Here is a 17,039-nt window from a genome sequence, read left to right as displayed (position 1 = left end):
GAAGATAATACCTTGCTTTGTTTCATCTATTAGATCTAATCTGTTACTGTTTGTTCTTGTTCTACAAGGATTCGTTTAACATCTGCTAGGTTAGGCCCTTCAAACGGATTGGATGTTCCAGTGATGTGTTAGATGCTTTATTTTAACCCGAGTAGGGATTATTCTGGGAATCAGCTCTTGCTAGTTCTTAGGCCTCTGTTTTGGTTAGAGTTTCGTGATCTATCATGCTCGCTAGGCCTAATTATGAGTAGGATGTTCCGATCTAGCAGTGAAAGCTGTAACCGTCGTGGTTTGGATTAACTAGATTCAATTAAAGCAAGTTTTCAGTATTACTTGTTCTATACGCTGACATTCGGATGTACAAGATCTGATCTGACACCGAGACTCGATCGGCTCCTTAAAGACGATGCAAGAGTCGTCCCGGGGAGCCGATCACGGCTCGGACTAATGTTTACATGTGTTTGTGCATGCATGCAATTAACTGAAGCACGTTTTTAACCTTCATGATCAGGTATAGGTCAGGTGGCACGCCCAGCGGCTCTTGAAGCAAAGGTATGTACCAGATTCTAGGCCGTTGACCGAGGGACCGGAGCCCACCAGCAGTTCCGGAAGCCTCCTGGCTCCTCGTGTTGCCTGTCGCTATCCGCCGGTGGGTTTTGATCGACAACATATCCTGGCATGCCCGTTGGGACTATCAACAACAGCAACACCACTCGCTGCCGGGATGACTGGGTCTCACACTCAGCCGCCCTCCAATCCTGTCACGTACAAGGAGCTGACCCCTGAGCACAAGCAGAAGTATGACGAGATCAATGCTCAGTTCGAAGCCGACCTCATCGGCTCTTTCGAGAGAACCCACAACCATAGCATCAGGTGGAGGGGGTTTTTCCCTGAAGGTGCTCTTGATAATGTAGATCTGTCTGTCCCTTCAAAAGAGCACACCAGAGCTCTATGCCAGGAAACCAACTACATGGTGGCTCACTCTCTTCATCGGCACTCAGAAAGCCTAGTGAATACTTTCGAGCGCGTAGTGCTCCGCGTCATCCAGGAAATAATGAAGAACCAGTACTCCCCGTCGGGACCTATTTTGGGGAGTCACAGGGGGGAAACCCCACACCAGTCCAGGCCGCCATTGCCGTACTCGCTTATAGCTCTAGAGCCGCAAGGTTTGCCCAAGGAAATTCCGCACAGCTACATGTGCGTATATATACCTGACAGCGTCAACCCAACGCGCTCGGCACAACTGGTGAATGCAAGAGTATCTGGGATAGATGCAGAGAAGCAGGCATGGCTGGCTAAGTATGCTACCGGGCCGAGTACTGATGTCTCAGCCCTAGGAGTTTGTAATGTGGAGCAGATCAGCGCAATCTTGAGGGATCAATTCGGGATACTGCCCAAGCAGAAAGAGATCGGCTATTCTAAGCCATATCCCAGTGACTACGACCTGATTCCGCTACCACCCAAGTATCGGCTCCCTGAGTTCACCAAGTTCAATGGATCGGAAGGGTCCAGCTCCATCGAACATGTGAGCTGATACTTGACACAACTTGGTATGATTTCAGTTTCGGATCCTCTACGTGTACGCTTCTTCTCGCAGTCTCTTACAGGCCCAGCTTTTGGATGGTACACTTCATTGGCCCCAGACTCAGTCCGCACTTGGAGGCAGCTAGAGGACCAGTTTCACATCCAGTACCACTCGGAGGCCGCTGAAGCTGGAATCGCCGATCTTGCGCAGATCAAACAAAAGCAAGGAGAAACTGTGGCAGAATATGTGCAGCGCTTCAGGGAGGTAAAGAACCGGTGCTACTCATCGCGTATCACAGAGAAGGAGGCAGTTGACCTAGCAGTTCTGGGATTCGCGAAGCCGATCAAGGATCTGGCTTTCCAGCTGGAGTTCAGTTCTCTGGTGCATTTGGTCCAGAAGCTGACAACGTTTGAGCGCTATCATCCTGAGTTGTACCAAGAAAAGTTCAAACGCCATGTGAACCTGGCCCAGATCAACGAATCTGAGAATTCTGGGGAAGAACAAAAGGTGGCCGCGGCAGAGCGGACTCGGGGGGCAAAGCCCGTGTCTTGCAAATGGGTCAAGCTGTAGTGGCCTGCGAAAGGCTTCGATGTTGACGTGAGCAAGGCTGAGCAAATATTTGATCGATTGCTCAAGGAGAAACAGTTGAAGCTTCCCGAAAACCATAAATTCCCAACGACACAAGAGCTTCAAGGAAGATCATACTGCAAGTGGCACCACTCGTTCACTCACGCCACCGATGATTGCAAGGAGCTGTGTAGGCAAATTCAATTGGCTATTGAGCAAGGCCGGTTAATCCTGGCCCAATTCACGATGAAGGTTGATAGTCAGCCGTTCCCGCAAGCCAACATGGTGGAGCTCTGGGACCCCGGGCACGCGGGCCAGAATTTTGCCTTCCAGATCAACTTGGCAGGGCCCATACATCATCACGACGAGCAGAAGCAAAAGGTTGGTTCAAGCAACCGGCCCCGGAGGAACGACAAATCGGGAAGGCAATACATCACTGAAGAGCAAGTGCGGCACGTTCGTAACCAGCGCCTAGCTTCCGCTCAACTCCTTGAGAAGTACGAGTACCAGTATAGGCAGCGTCGCCGGTATGAATAAGAAGACGAAGAGTACGAGCACCGCACAGGGAAGACTCTGAACAGGCGGCGAGCGGCGCGTGACCACTGGCATTGCCCCTTCTTCAGATATTGCTGGAATTCCGGCATGAGCCGATTACCTACTATCGATGATTGTCTAGAGTGCAGGCCTCAGAGACGACACGCTAGTGAGACTTCAGTGTTCCAACACTTGGGGCCCAACATGCATCGTGGCGGTCAGGTTGAACCGCCACCCAGGGAAGACTTTGAGCCAGAAGAAGAAGATAAGTATCACCGGCCACGGTGGTGCCCCGATGGGCTCAATCACTCTCAAAAGCGTAGGGTACAACGCCTGTGCAATTTGGAGGAAGCCGAGGCAAGGTACCTCGAGATGCTGAGAAAGGTGCGCCCAGATCTTGCTGAGCAAGTCAGGCGCCCGCAAAGGTCAGAATGGCACCCTCGAAGGAAGGAATGGCGCTCCAGGCAGATAAAAGCCGATGAGAAGACATCGGCTGATGTAAATATGGTGTTTGTGCTCCCATCAGAGTTCCGCGCACCGCAACCGGAGGAGTTATCTGTCGCGCAACTAGACCTCAGCCCACAGCCAATCGTCTTTGAGAAGCCCAAGGAAAAGACATACAAACATCTGAAGGTCCTCTATCTCAAAGGTTTCATCAATGGTAAGCCTGTTAACAGGATGTTGGTCGACACCGGCGTGGCAATCAACTTAATGCCATACTCAGTGCTACACCAGTTGGGCCGGTCCACTAATAACCTCATCAAGACCAACGTCATGCTCAACGACTTCAACGGTCAGCCGACGGAAGCCCAAGGTGTTCTCAATGTGGAACTGACAGTAGGCTGCAAGACTGTCCCCACTTCATTATTCATAATCAATAGCAAGAGTACATACACCGTGCTGCTTAAAAGGGATTGGATCCACGCCAACTGCTGTGTTCCCTCCATGATGCACCAATGTCTAGTTAAGTGGGATGGAGATGAAGTGGAGGTGATCCGTGTGGATGACTCGAGCGAGGTCTCGCTCGCAAGTATGAACGCCTGAGACGCAGATGGATAAGAGCCCATCTCAGGAGTCAATTTGGAGGACTACGATCAGATCAAAGCTACAAAAAACGGGCTGAGGCTGGTCTTATCCACTGGTCTCACGGAGTAGATGGAGATCGGAAGGTGACACGTTCTGGCAAGCTTAGAGAGGCCGGTTCCAGCGATCGGCCCCAAAAAATAAATTATCTAAACATGGTGCTAGAGGTGTCGTGTTATAATGATGTACGAGAGACAGCCCGCTCCAACAGTCGGCTGCATGATGAGTTTACAACTATGGGTGTTAATGGAAATAAAGAGGCAGCCAGCCCATGCGGTTGGCCAAATTTTTTTCTTTCATGTTATTTTCTTGTGCACAGTGTCGACTTGACAGGTGATGGCAAGTTAGGATATGAGTTTACATCAGCTGGCGAGTTAGAGAAAGTTGACATCGGTCCCGGGGATAAGCCGCGACCGACATTTATTAGCAAGAAGTTAGACCTGAGTCTGCGTGAGCTGATGATAGCACTTTTGAAAGGATACCAGGATTGTTTTGCCTGGGATTATACTGAGATGCCTGGTTTAGACAGAGGCATTATCGAACATCGGCTCCCGCTCAAGAAAGGATTTCGGCCGTTTCAACAGCGGGTACGACAGATGAAGGCTGAAGTTCTAGAGGACATTAAAAAGGAGGTGCAAAAGATGTTGGAGGCAAGGTTCATCAGGCCGTGCAGGTATGCAGAGCGGATTTCCAGCGTGGTACTCGTGCAGAAGAAGGATTGCCGATGGCGGGTCTGCGTGGATTTCAGGGACCTCAACAGAGCCACGCCAAAAGACGTGTACCCAGTGCCCGTTGCGGAAACACTGATTAACGCGGCTGCTGGTCACAAGATCTTGAGCTTCATGGATGGAAATGCGGGCTATAACCAGATCTTTATGGCCCCCGGAAGACATACACAAGACCGCGTTCAAAGTACCGGGCGCGGTCGGCTTATTCGAGTACGTAGTTATGACCTTCGGGTTGAAGAATGCCGGTGCAACATACCAGCGTGCCATGAATTATATCTTTCATGATTTCATCGGCAAATTGGTGGAAATCTACATCGATGATGTTGTGGTTAAATCCGTGTCATTCGGAGGGCACCTAGGAGATCTGGGCCAGGTTTTGGAGTGGACTCGCAAGTATGGGCTTAGGATGAACCCAAAGAAGTGCGCTTTCAGTGTATCAGCTGGTTAGTTCCTCGGGTTCCTGGTACATGAACGAGGAATCGAGATCGGCTTAAAAAGCCAAGAAGCTGTGAGATCGATGAAGCCACCCACTACAAAGAAAGAACTACATAAGCTTATCGACAAGATCAACTTCATCAGGCGGTTCATTTCCAATCTGTCCGGACACATGGAACCATTTATGGGTCTGGTAAAGATCAAGTCCGACGATGAATTTCGCTGGGGGGCAGAGCAACATCGAGCATTTGACAAAATCAAAGAATACTTATCAAAGCCTCCCGTACTGGTCCCTCCTCAGTAGGATAAGCCCTTCTACGTATACTTGTCAGTGGGCGACACCTCCATCACATCAGTATTGGTTCAGATACATGACGATCGGGAAATGGTTGATTTCTACCTCAGTAGGCACATGCTAGACGCCGAAACCAGGTATCCCGAGGTTAAGAAGCTTTGTCTTTGTTTATTTTTTACTTGCGCAAAGCTTCGTCATATTCTGCTCTCGGTGGAAACGATCGTCATTTGCAAATCGGATGTCATAAAGCACATGCTTTCGGCTCCAGACCTGAAAGGCCGACTTGGGAAATGGATGTTTGCATTATCAAAGTTTGATATCCGATACCAGCCCGCAAAAGCAATCAAGGGGCAAGCGCTGGCGGACCTCATCGCAGATAGGATCAACACCAGCGTGGCAGCGCTTACTATATGCGCGTGGGCCATGTTCTTCGATGGATCGGCTTGCGATGATGGGTGTGGCATAGGAATTCTGCTCGTGTCGCCTCGGGGGGCGACTTATTCTTTCTCCATCAGGATAACTACTCCGTGCACCAACAACTTAGTAGAGTACGAGGCCGTGTGTAAGGGGATGGAGTTGCTCCTTGAAGCTGGTGCAGAAGCAGTGGAAATATTTGGGAACTCAAAGTTGGTGATTTCTCAGCTCACAGAAGTATACAAGTGCGAGAGCGAGGTGCTCTTCCCACTATGGATACAGTGTCGCGAGTTGATGTCATGATTTTGATATATCAATTTCCACTGGATACGCAGAACATTGAATAACGATGTCTAGGTGCAATTTCTAGAACCTAGTGATTGGAGAGCCGATATATTCAATTACTTGAAGGATTCATCTCGGGGGGCACCTAGGAAGATAAGATTCAAGGCTATGAAGTACGTTTTGATAGGGGATGAAATGTTTTACAGGACCTTAGAAGGACTGCTGCTCAAATATCTGGGACCTTTGGAGGCGAATCGGCTCTTACACGAGGTCCACGAAGGGGCTTGTGGTACTCACCAATCGGCTCATAAGATGAAGTGGCTGATTAATCGATCGGGATATTACTGGCCTACCATGCTTGAGGACTGCTTCAAATATTACAAGGGATGTCAGACATGTCAGAGATTTGGGAAGATACAATTGGTGCTAGCATCAGTAATGAACCCTATTATCAAGCCATGACCGTTTAGAGGTTGGGCCATGGACATGATCGGCCAGATTAATCCGCCATCTAGTAAAGGCCACCAATGGGTTTTGACCGTCATGGATTATTTCACAAAGTGGGTGGAGTTAGTACCTATGAGATCAGTGGCAACGAAAGATATGATTAATTTCATGAAAGAACACATCATCCAGAGGTTCGGGATTCCTCAGACCATCACGACCGATGGAGAATCGGTCTTCATATCGGAGGAATTCAGGAAGTTCGCCGCCGACATGGGATTGAAGCTAATTAGATCATCTCCATACTATGCCCTGGCTAATGGACAAGCTGAAGCGTCCAATTAGAGCCTTATCAAGCTGATCAAGAGGAATATCGATGAGCATCCTAAGCGTTGGCACGAGGTGTTATCAGAAGCATTGTGGGCATACCGTATTTCGTGCCATGGAGCTATCAAATGTCACCGTACCACTTAGTGTACGGGCAAGAGGCCATATTGCCGTGGGAGATTACAGCCAGATCAAGGCGTCTTGAGTTCCAAAATAATTTATCAGCTGAGGAATATGGAGCCTTAATGAGCGACAACGTGGAAGATCTCATGGAGCTTAGGCTCTGGTCACTCGAGAAGATCAAAGAGAACAAGGCCAAAGTCGTCCGTGCGTACAACAAGAAAGTCAAGCCAAAAGAGTTCTAGGTTGGGGACTTGGTTTGGGAGGTCGTACTACCGTTGGGAAGTAAAGACAGAAAATATGGTAAGTGGTCTCCAAATGGGCACGGGCCGTACAATGTTGATCAAGTCTTACCCGAGAATGCGTATATGCTGGAGGAGTTGGATGGTGTCAAGTTCCCTGTGGCTGTCAACGGCCAGCACCTCAAGAAATACTTCCCGAGCATGTGGGATGGAGAATAACAAAAGCCGATGTAACACATCAGGCTGCATATATATATATATATATATATATATATATATATATATATATATATATAAAGGAAGCCAATATGGGGAATTGGCCAAATAAAAAAAGAGAGAGAGGCCAATACAGTAAATTGGCCACAAAATATGAGAAGCATCGAAGATAACATTATGAATTGACCGTGTTAGCCGATGTACAGCCATCGACTTTAGATGTTTAAAATCGGATACAAGTTCCAGATGTGACAGGCCAATGTTTAAATGTTTCATGGGTTATTCTATTCTAGCTTAGGAACTCTTCTATGGCACGGATGGCTTCAGCATGCACGGCGTCAGCTTCTGCGATGATCGCCTTGTCATCTTTGTCTTCACCTGTTACTATCTTCCAACTCAAGGTGCCTAATTCTTCCAGCTCTATCCGTATTTGCTCGGTCATTTCTTGGGCTTCTTGCTTGGAACTGGCAATCAAGGATTTCTCTTCCTGGATGAGCTTCTGGGTCAATCGGACTCTTTCTTCAGTTGTTTCAGCTCTCTTTCCAGGAGTTCAAGTTTTTGCATGCTGGCAGAGGTGTCAGCTTTGGCATCCAGGGCCGCCTTCTTCTCATTGAGCATTCTGCACTTGTGAGCGATATCAGCTTTCAGAGGGGCTTGGGAACGACACATCTCGATTCTCTGTTGTGCTGTTTCCACTTTCGCTCGGAAGAAAGGGAGATAACCGGCTGGCCAGAGCTTGACTTGGAGTAATTCGGGGAGCTGAGGCTTTATCTGCTCGAGGATGTGCTTTATTTCCTCGGAATTCTTGAGCAGTAATCCGATCGGGTCTGTTAACAAGCTCTTGATGCGCTGAAGCTGATTCGTGAGATCAATCGGCTGTTGTTGTTGTGGCTTGCTTGCTCCAAGGACAGATGATCCCACTGACGCAGGACCAAAAGACAGCAGCTCCGAAAGGTTGAATCCCTGAGGGAACAACAAAAGTTAATATTACGGGGGTTAAAAGTAGAATGCATACAGTCAGGAGCAATAGCTGGTCTAGGTGCGATCAGTTTATTCAGGATTACCTGTTCTGTGAGAGAAGCAGCAGCCGGTCCGGGTGTGATCGGCTCATGTAAGCCTGAAGGGGCAGTCAAGGCGTCGGCTGTCTCAGTTTGTTCTCCATGGGCTTCTACCGGGGTGTCGCCTGTCTCCGTCTGTTCTTCACGGGCCTCCACTGGGGCATCGGCTGTCACGATCTACTCTGGGACGTCGCTGAGCTCAGCTTGTGCTTCTTGTGCAGGGGTTTTGCCGATGGAGATGTTGCCACTAACGTCCTGTGAAAAGAATTACAATGAACCAAGGTGCATGTGCGTAAGGAGGAAACTCAAAAGAGATGATTGCCTGGTTGATGTTGGGTTCTTCTCGGTCTGAGGAAGGTTGTCCTATTTTCTTGAGAGCCCGTCTTGTAATGATCTTTCTCTTTTTGACTTGGACTCGTGGGGCAACCATTTCAGAGACTTGTTTCCATTTGAAAGCTGACTGTGATGAGGTCGGCTGATTTATCATCATCACTTTCTTCATTGGCGGTGCATTCTTACAGAAGAGCACTTAAGGAGCAGCCGGGAAAAAGTAGAATGGTTCCCCGTTGTCAGTTGTGGGTTCTGGACCATCTTGTTGCTGCACAAAACAAGCAAAGTTAGACAAGAAGAACAGACCTGAGTTTAAGGGAGATGACGTAGGGGAGCAGTACCTCTTCCTCGGGGGTCTCATATTCATGATCGATTTGTTGTAGCAGAGGCCCTAAAGTCTTTCTGAATACATGTATCTTCCACATTGCCCACCAAGTATGAAAACCGTCTGATGAGAAAGTGAAGGACATGTTCACGAGAATTAGGATGTGGAGTTTGTCAAACATGCTGTAACATCTTAGACTGGTAAGGGCGTCAGGCAAATCGGCTCTGCTCTCCACCAAGTGGTGAGTATGGAAGTGGGGAGGAATTTGTCCTAGGCCGAATTGCCGAGCTACTGCAACTGGCTAGTAAGCCTTATACCCTGGTTTGATAATTCTGTTGGAAGTACTCATGTCGACAGGGAGAAGACCAGGGCAAATCATGAGGGAATACAACTGCCGAGTGCCATCATCGTTGGCAAAATTGTCTAATCTAAAGGCAGTTGGGTTTTCAAAATTTTCAGAATCAATGAATGGAAAGAAGAGCAGGTTGTCTAAGCCTTTGTAGAAGATTTTGAACCAGTTTGATGCTTCTTTCAAGTTCAGTTTGATGCCTGGGAGACCGTATAAGGCTTGACCATAACTGGTGCACCTGATTTGCTTGCCAGTTTGATCCGAGAAGGAATTGTTTGTCAGATTCGAAAAATTTGGGATCTGATTCTGGAAGTACAGGTGAGGTCATAGTTGAATAAACCACCAGGGGCCTCCAGTTTTGAGTTTTCTTTGGCTGAGCAATTTGGTGGTCATCAAGTGGAGATATCTGTATACTTCTCCAAGGAATAGTTTGCCAAGGCCGTTGTGATTGCCATGGGCCAGATGATAGGCCAAAGGAAGATAGTTTTTGGTCGGAGCCAAGAAAGGACCACAGAAAATAAAATGTTCTAACCAGAGGTTTAGGAAGGCCGTATGTTCTTTTTCAGTTACATGACCTTTCGTTTTTACATGCTGGTTCAGGTAAGCACCCCAATTTGTGCAATCTGTTTTAGATGAGAGATTAAAGGGGACATCGGGCATTCTCTGAGCTGGTGGGTTTGAGGATTCGATGTCTAAACTAGTGATCATCACTACATCCGTAAGAGTGGGTGTCATGGGTCCATGACCAAAAAGAAAGTAGTTCAGAGCATCAGACTAGAAATAGCCGATGGTTTTCAGGAGGTTTTCATTTTTCTCGAGAGGGGATAATGATAGAGTCAGTGCATCGGCTATTCCTAAGTTTTGCCATGTGGAAAGATGGGTCTTTGCTACTCTGTTATACCAGGGTACCCAACCCTCAGGAGGATTAGGCCAGGCTCTTAAGCAGTTGGCCCAAGAATTCAAATCAATATTTTGGGTCATAAAAGGAATCATATTTGCCTCATAAGAAATTAGATCTGTGGGATTTTCAAAAGTTCACGGACCAAGGCAAAAGGAATTGGGATTAGAGGAATGTGGCAAAAGGATATCTGAAACCTGGAATTCAGTAATGCGAGAATTAATGCGGTGTTATAATTTGGTATTTCAATTAATTCAGTGGTTTAATGAACTGAAGAATAATTAAAGGGAGAGGCTGAAGAGTACCTTCAGGCCGAGGATTGCCGCATCAACGCTAGAAGATTTTGCCATCTGAGCTTCAGAGTCGGCCATTGGTCAGATCTGTTGACCTAGGGTTTGATTGTCCCGAGAGTTTGAGTTCAGTTTTTGGGTGGATTTTCGAGTTTACGCTTGGATTTATGAAGCGGGGTCTTGGAGTTCTGCTAGGATTCGGAATCTCTTTCGGTGGGATTCGAAGCGGGAGCTAGGTTCTTATAGTTCTACGAGTTGCTTTCGGTTTGAGGTCTTGTCGGCTCTCGATAATCGATGGTTTCATAGAGACCGATGCGATGCCATCGGCTTTTTTGGGTTCAGTACTAACAATTGGAAAAAAAAGGATACTTCATTGCAGAAAATATTTTTACAAGGGTGGAGCCGATTTTCCCAAAAGAACTAACCTATCGGCTCGACCTAAGCTACAGTACTACCTATGACACATCTACCACCAGTAGGTGCCTAAGTACCGACGGCGCTTGGGACTCTGGTCCGGGTGGCCGCTGCTGCTGTCGTGTTCACCGTTGTCACTGCTGCCGCCGTCCTCGCTGCTGTCCTCGCCGCCGTCGCTGCTTCCGCCGCCGCCGTTGTCACCGCTCTCGTCGCTCTCCTCCTCGGAAGAACCGATGATGCGCAGGAAGCTTCCCGCCATCGGATCATCGCCGGAAGAGGAGTCGATTTCCTCTTCCTTCGAGGAGGAATCCTCTCCTTCCCAAGAGAGGCTGTCGTCGCACTGTTCCTCCAGTTCCTCGTGGGTCAGGAACTGGAGATCTTCTCCGTCCGTCAGAGAACAGTCGTCCTCTGAGGCTATGCCGAAGTCAAACTTCTCTGCATCCCAATGCAGAGGAGCAAGCACCTTATAGGCAGCTCACGGCTGGAAGGGGGCTGTAGGATGACGTGGTGTCGGTGGAGTTGGAGGAGGAAGAAGAGGAAGATGCCATGGCTAGAGAAAGGTGAGGATGCTGTGTACTTTTCGCTGCTCATTTGGGGAAGAAAGGCAAGTTTGTGGTGAAAAATCGGTCCGGGTGGAGATTAAATAAATTGAAGCTTGGAGATGGATTGGCACCTACACGTTCTTCGAGGGGCCAACTGCAGAAATGTTCCATCCTGTACGTGGGGTGTAGTGCGTTTTAATTGGCATCGGAAGCAAGAGAAGACGGTGAAATGGTTTAATTGGCTTGCGATCAGGGCATCATAGTTTCCTACTTTTATCTTGGTATTTCTCGTACTGAAGCGTTGTTGATGGCAAGCAACACTAGTTATCTTGGCGTTTGTAGCGTACCTTTAGTAGATTCATCGTATGCTTTCTTTGCTTATCGTTTGCAAACGCTATGTTATCTTTGTACGCGATTACGGTTTGATCTTATACCAACTCTTGTCAAGCGTAACTCAGAGTTGGTTGTACGAAGATAACACCTTGCTTTGTTTCGTCTAGTAGATCTAATCTGTTACGGTTTGTTCTTGTTCTATAAGGATTCATTTAACATCTGCTAGGTTAGGCCCTTTAAACGGATTGGATGTTCCGGTGATGTGTTAGATGCTTTATTTTAACCTGAGTAAGGATTGTTCCGGGAATCAGCTCTTGCTAGTTCTTAGGCCTCTGTTTTGGTTAGGGTTTCGTGATCTATCATGCTCGCTAGGCCCAATTACAAGTAGTATGTTCCGATCTAGCAGTGAAAGCTGTAATCGTCGTGGTTTGGATTAACTAGATTCAATTAAAGCAAGTTTTCAGTATTACTTGTTCTATACGCCGTTGACCGAGGGACCGGAGCCCACCAGTAGTTCTGGAAGACTCCCGGCTCCTCGTGTTGCCTGTCGCTATCCGCCGGTGGGTTTTGACCGACAACAGAGCGTTAAATATTATGCCAGGGGAGTTTCATATAGGATGAGAGAGAAGTGTCATCACCATATGACACTCCTCCGGTAGAGTTACCAAATTTCCAGTCTTGATAACCGTACAATGACACTTTCCAATAAGACTGGACTTAGTGGAGAGCTAAGGGATAATGAGTAGCGCACGACCGAACTAATGCAGAACAATGGTTGGATAGATATGGCTATAAGGGTAAGGTGTTTATATGCGAGTGCCGAAAATATCACATCATTAAGCATCTGTGTACAAGTTAGTCCTTGCAATAGAAGTTGTTGCTTAAATAGGCTCAGCCACCTTATATTAACATACATTAAGCATCCATGCAAACTTAAGCATCTTACTACCTTCTAAGCACCCGATGGTGTTTTTTTTTGCGGTAGACCCGATGGTTATTATGGCGTGGGATAAAAAAACCGTTTTCTGGCTAAGCACCTGCTCTAAAATAAACCCATTGTATGTAAACTAGTCTAAGACGTGAAAGATCATCAGGCGCAGAATAGAGGAAATACCATGCGTTATACCGATTGTCACTGTGGGTAGGGCGAATACAAAGCGCGTGGTGCTTCGTCGATGAGCGAGAATCGAAGTTGTGTCTTGTGGCGGAGGAGAGAAAAAGGAAATAGAAATAGGGCGGAGGAGGAAAGGAGTGGAGGAGTGAGAAGGGGACAATTGAAAGGTCCGGGCTGAGCGCTCAAGACAGGAGAGGGAAGCATGCCGCTGCGGCTCCCCGATCCGACGGACGCACAAACAAGTTCCTTAAAAACAGGCAGGGACGGGGACAGTTCAACGCGTACAAAGCAAGAGGCGAGGCAACTCGCACGTAATAACCAGGCCAACGAGTAAAGCCGGCGGCTGGATAACGAGCATACGATGATGCAATTAGGGATGTAAATGGTACAAATATTTTTCGACTGTATTCGAATTCGATCTGATCTGGAAATATTTTTAACCGATTTATCCGATTTCGAGTATTCAATATCTGTAACCGATCCGTATCCGAATACTCAAAAATTATATTTTTATGATGTCGATATTCATTACAATCTTATCCGGTAAAAACTAACACTATCCATATCCGACTCCGAATTCGAACAAAAATATAAAAATAAATACAATATCAGTAATATCCGTCCGTATCCTATCCGTTTGCATCCCTAGATGCAATGCAACCGACAGAATCCTAATTGAACAGTTAGCTAGCTAGGTAGCTAATTTGGTGGATTATTGGCACCACCCCAGATCTCTTCTTTTTCTTTTCTCTACTAAAGAACGGATTGGTCGACACGACAATCGTATCCATCCACGCGCTTTCACCGCTGCCGCGCGCGTCTCTCTGCAGATGCCAGTATGCCACCGCCCGGGCGGGAGATCTATCAGGCCCGGCCGGCCGGACAAACAACGCTTCCAAGTTAAGCAAGCTCAGTATGTACAGCCGTTGCCGTGAGGATGTGCTCCGATCCGTCGTCGCCAATCTTGAGTCTTCCACGCGGCGAGGCAGGTAGTAGTAATACGCGTACGCGACGCGGTGGGTAAATTTGTCAAAGCCGCGGTTTCCTCTTTTGCTTTGGTGGATCCTTTCCTTTCTCTTTCCTCTCCCTCGCTCAAACTATTCAGTATTTTAAGATGGTTGGAAGTGAAAACCCTAAGGTTCTACATGCAAATCACAGATAGCTCCGCTATCCACATATACATGATTTCTCGGAGCAATGCCATATGGATTTTTCGAAGAGGCCGTCTGTCTCTATTTATGTATCGATCAGGCACACTGTAACTAGATTTCTGTTACACATCCACAACACTAAACTGACAGTGACATTATCACAGTCAAATCATGTCAGACGTATTGTATGTGAAGCTATGAAAATATGTGAACAAGCTTTGAACAAATGACGGACACAAATAAGAAAATAGTAGAGGTATGATCTGACAAAAAGATCATCCACAAAAACACACAAGAGTGTAATAGAAACAACCATATTAGTTTGACAACCACCCACAATCACAACTTTTACAAAAGACATTACCTGATGAACTCGATATACATGGCCATTGATAGAAAGTAGTAAAAGACTTGACCATGTCTCGTAATACATATTAGCAAATTCTAAACATTGACATGGTTTGAGCACTTGCGCTTCTTGTGATTGTCCCTAGGGACAATTTCAGAGACACAATGTGACAAGGAGCATCCTCCACTAAGCTAAGGTTGCGAGCCTCAAATGTAATGGAAGACCTCCTTGATACGGCTGCGTCCAACTCGACCATATTAGATTCTTAGCACCGTCAAGCTTTATAGCATCATTAATTAACTAATGAACAGGCCACGTGAATTCTTGACACTAAGCCATGCTAAGCCTAAAATTCCCAAATCCCTAGGCCATCAGTTAACAGCACAAGAGGATACAGCCATCATGCCTTCAGCATAGTTCTTCAGTAGGTTCTTCAATATCCTACAAAAATTCAACACAATGTAGAAATGCAACTATGGAACACACATATATTGTTGCTTTTTGAAAAAAAAGAATGTTTATTGCCCATATAAAATAATAAAATAATATAAGGTACTCGCAAAAAAATAATATAAGGTGATACACAATTACAGCATTTACATTGATGTTGATGGTCTGAATCAGGAAAAACCCTGAGCTAGGTGTATAAGAAAGTTCTACATAAAAGGAACCAGAAAATTAGTTAGGAAATAAAATGATTCAAATTTAAATTAAAATGGCAGGAATTTTTGACAATTCAAATACATAAAAATGATTAACACCTCGATTACACTTAAATGACAGTGTAATTGATGGTGTAAAAATAGTAAGTGCTAATTTTAAATTTAAGAATCCAAATTTTAAAAAGGATTAAAACCAAAGGGGTAATGATTTACACCTCGATTACACTGAAATGACAGCATAACTGACGGTGTGAAAATAGTAATTGCCAACTGTAAATTTAAGGATTCAAATTTTAGGAGGATTCAAACCTAAGGGGATAATTATTTACACCTCAATTACATTGAAATGATAGTGCCATTGACAATGTAACATTAGTTTGTACTTACTATTCCCTAAAACCAGCCTCCCATTTTAGACTATAAAATTAGTTAGATAAAAACCCATCTCAAAAATTTGCTTGCGTAATTAAACAGCTCGCTGAAAAGCCATCGAACTGAGTATAAAATTAACTGGAAATTAATTATTAGTAAATATAGGGAGGATTACTGCCGGGTATCAATATTAGGGATACCTATTATCGCCATAAATCAATTGGGCTAAAAGATGGGCCGTGAACAAGTTGGGTTTCAAGCAGAGGTTACGGAAAGCTTGTGAATCGGATCCTGCGCGAGTATCTTGGGCCGTATGGGCCAGGTATCTATTAGATTAGGACTAGTTTAAATAAGGATAGGTTCGGTACAAATAAGTCAGTTTAGATTGAGGAGGAGATTATTTCCTCAAGTCTCCGGACTATAAATATGTACCCTATGTTACTTGTAAAAGGGAGAACGTCTTCACATTTGCAACAACAAATCCTCGGCGCACCGCCGCCCCTATTCTAGGGTTTCAACCAAGTAAGTGCCATGCTGCCCTGACGCTTCTCGCGATCAGGGCATCATAGTTCTCGCTTTTACCATGGTGTTACTCGTACTGAAGCGTTTTAGATGGCGATCAACACTAGTTATCTCAACGTTCACAGCGTGTCTTTAGTACATTTATCATGTGCCTTATTTGCTTATCGTCTGCGAATGTCATGTTATCTTTGTACAATCATGTTTTCATCTTATGCTAATTCTCGTCGAGTAGAGCTAGTTGTACGGAGATAACGCCTTGCTTCGTTATATCTAGTAGATCCAATCTGTTACAGTTTGTTCTCGTTCTATAAGAATTCGTTTAATATATGCTAGGTTAGGCCTTACAAATGGATTAGATGTTCCGGTGACATGTTAGATGCTTTACTTTAATCTTAGTAGGGATCGTTTCGGGAATCGGCTCTTGCTAGTTCTTATGCCTCTGTTTTGATTAGGGTCCTGTAATCTATCATGTTCGCTAGGCCCAGTTACGAATAGGACGTTCTGATCTAGTAGTGAAAATTATAACCGTCATGGTTTGGATTAACTAGATTTAATAGAAGCAAGTCTATGTCTTTATCTGTTTTTATACGTTGATATCCGGATATACAGATATGATCTGACACCGAGACTCGATCGGTTCTTTAAAGCCGATGCAAGAGTCGTCCCGGGGAGCCGACCACGGCTCGGACTAATGTTTACACGTGTTTGTGCATGCAGGCAAATAACCGAAGCATGTTTTAAACCTTCCTAATCAGGTATAGGTCAGGTGGCACGCCCAGCGACTCTAGAAGCAAAGGCGTATGCCAGATTTTGAGCCGTTGACCGAGGGACCGGAGCCCACCAGCAGCTTCGGAAGCCTCCCGGCTCCTCGTGTTTCCTGTCGCTATCCGCCGGTGGGTTTCGACCGACAACACATTCTGGCGTGCCAGTGGGACCATTGACAACAACAACACCACTCGCTGTCGGGATGACCGGATCTCAAGATCAGCGGCCGAATCCGCCGCCCGCCAATCCTGTCATGTATGAAGAGCTGACCCTGAGCACAAGCAGAAGTATGACGAGGTCAAAGCTCAGTTCGAAGCCGATCTCATCGGCTCTTTCGAGAGAACCCGCAA

Source organism: Panicum virgatum, chromosome 4K (assembly GCF_016808335.1).
Source record: "Panicum virgatum strain AP13 chromosome 4K, P.virgatum_v5, whole genome shotgun sequence".
In the NCBI taxonomy this organism is placed as follows: Eukaryota; Viridiplantae; Streptophyta; class Magnoliopsida; order Poales; family Poaceae; genus Panicum; species Panicum virgatum.
The sequence above is the reverse complement of the archived record's forward strand: the minus strand, read 5'-3'. Positions refer to the sequence as shown.